Below are 2,825 nucleotides of genomic sequence, written 5' to 3'. Positions count from 1 at the left end.
CACGACTGAAGCAACTTAGCAGCAGCAGCATGGAAATTTGTTTTAAATGCTCATGTCAATTTGATTCTACTTTTTGTAATTACAAAGAATTTTACATATTCTTGTCAGAATGAACTTTTTCTTAATTCAGATCACATTCTGTGAATCACTGAGAAAAACAAAATCATTTCCCATCATGTTCCAGACTGAATGTTACGACATTTCAGTGATCTATGAGAAATAGCCTATTCAAAAACATTGCCAAAGACTTCAGCTGGCACCATGATGGACAGGAAAAGGTCACTCTCTGTGACTCTTAAAGTACAAGGATAGAGGGAAGAAGCAAAAGTAAGAACAATACATTTGATAAAACAAATTGTAGTAACTAATGCCAGTTTTATGATTCTGGATATTTTGAAAAAAGGGCCTGATAATCTAGAGGATACCGGAATTAAGAACCATGGGACCTTAATCTTAACCATGGGATCTTAATCATGGGATCACTAAAAAATGTGAAAAGAATGAGAAGAGCTTACTCAAAATATGACAATAGATCTCTTGGAACACAAACCTACCAGCTTTCAGTAAAGAACTAAAGACATTATCTCTTATTAAAAGCTAATAATGTTATTTCTATTATTAGGAAGCAGAAAAGACCAAGATGCATGGGTTGGAGGGCAGCCTTTAAAATCTCAGAGATTATTAGCAGTAGACTGATACTTAGACCAAGTATCCTGTTCCAATTTAATTGCGTTTTAGAACTTTTAATTCCAAATTAATTTAACGTTTTGACACCACAGTAACAACAGCCACCAAGCCACAAAATAATCACTAAAAAACTTGTAATAAAAGGAATTGAAGTACTAAGAACCAACAGAAAATGTGTAATTGAGAGGCAGCAGAAGATGCTCCTGCCTGGTCATGGATTTTGTTAATAAAAAAGTGATGTTTACAAAAGTTGGAGTCCTACAAGTTTCCATAAAACCTAGCAATTAAAAAATATAAAATTAGAACAGTCAAGACTGCTTTTAACTCTTGTTCAAAAATTCATTTTTTTTCCTCTTGTACGTTTATAAATTTCTATAGCTCCTAAATTCAGTTTCTAAAGTCCTTTACAGTTTTTGAACTTCCTTTTCACTTATTTAACAAAATTATTTTGTAAACCTCCTATATATACTAGACTCTTTTCTAGGCTGCAGTGCTATTATGAAATATTTCTCTTCTTTAGGTAATCTGTTCAGTTCAGTCACTCAGTCATGTCCGACTCTTTGCGACTCCATGAACCACAGTACGCCAGGCCTCCCTGTCCATCACCAACTCCTGGAGTCTACCCAAACTCCCAGAGTCAGTCATGCCATCCAACCATCTCATCCTCTGTCGTCCCCTTCTCCTCCTGCCTTCAATCTTTCCCAGCATCAGGATCTTTTCCAATGAGTCAGCTCTTCGCATCAGGTGGCCAAAGTATTGGAGTTTCAGCTTCAGTATCAGTCCTTCCAATGAACACCCAGGACTGATCTCCTTTAGGATGGACTGGTTGGATCTCCTTGCAGTCCAGGGGCAGTTCAAAAGCATCAATTCTTTGGTGCTCAGCTTTCTTTATAGTCCAACTCTCACAGCCATACATGACTACTGGAAAAACCATAGCCTTGACTAGATGGACCTTTGTTGACAAAGTAATGTCTCTGCTTTTGAATATGCTGTCTAGGTTGGTCCTAACTTTCCTTCCAAAGAGTAAGCGTCTTTTAATTTCATGGATACAGTCACCATCTGCAGTGATTTTGGAGCCCAGAAAAATAAAGTCTGTCACTGTTTCCATTGTTTCCCCACCTATTTGTCATGAAGTGATGGGACCAGATGCCATGATTTTAGTTTTCTGAATGTTGAGTTTTACACCAACTTTTTCACTCTCCTCTTTCACTTTCATCAAGAGGCTTTTGAGTTCCTCTTCACTTTCTGCCATAAGGGTGGTTCATCTGCATATCTCAGGTTATTGATATTTCTCCTGGCAATCTTGATTCCAGCTTGTGCTTCATCCAGCCCAGCATTTTGCATAATGTACTCTGCATATAAGTTTAAAAAAGCAGGATGACAATACACAGCCTTGACATACTCCTTTCCCTATTTGGAACCAGTCTGTTGTTCCATGTCCATTTCTAACTATTCCTTCCTGACCTGCATACAGATTTCTCAAGAGGCAGGTCAGGTGGTCTGGTATTCCCATCTCTTTAAGAATTTTCCACAGTTTGTTGTGGTCCACAAAATCAACAGCTTTGGTATAGTCATTAAAGCAGAAGTAGATTTTTTTTTTTTTAACTCTCTTGCTTTTTTAATGATCCAACAGATGCTGGCAATTTGATCTCTGTTTCCTCTGCCTTTTCTAAATCCATCTTGAACATCTGGAAGTTTACAGTTCATGTGCTGCTGAAGCCTGGCTTGGAGAATTTTACTTTACTAGCATGTGAGATGAGTGCAATTGTGTGGTAGTTTGAGCATTCTTTGGCATTGCCTTTCTTTGGGATTGGAATGAAAACTGACCTTTTCCAGTCCTGTGGCCACTAGCTGAGTTTTCCCTATTTGCTGGCATATTGAGTGCAGCACTTTCACCACATCATCTTTTAGGATTTGAAATAGCTCAACTGGAATTCCATCGCTTCCAGTAGCTTTGTTTGTAGTGCTGCTTCCTAAGGCCCACTTGACATCACAATCCAGAAGGACTGGCTCTAGGTTGGTGATCATACCATGGTGATTATCTGGGTCAGGAAAATCTTTTTTGTGTAGTTCCTCTGTGTATTCTTGCCACCTCTTTTAATATCTTCTGCTTCTGTTAGGTCCATACCATTTCTGTC

This window comes from Bos javanicus, chromosome 23, assembly GCF_032452875.1.
Source record: "Bos javanicus breed banteng chromosome 23, ARS-OSU_banteng_1.0, whole genome shotgun sequence".
Lineage (NCBI taxonomy): Eukaryota > Metazoa > Chordata > Mammalia > Artiodactyla > Bovidae > Bos > Bos javanicus.
The sequence above is the reverse complement of the archived record's forward strand: the minus strand, read 5'-3'. Positions refer to the sequence as shown.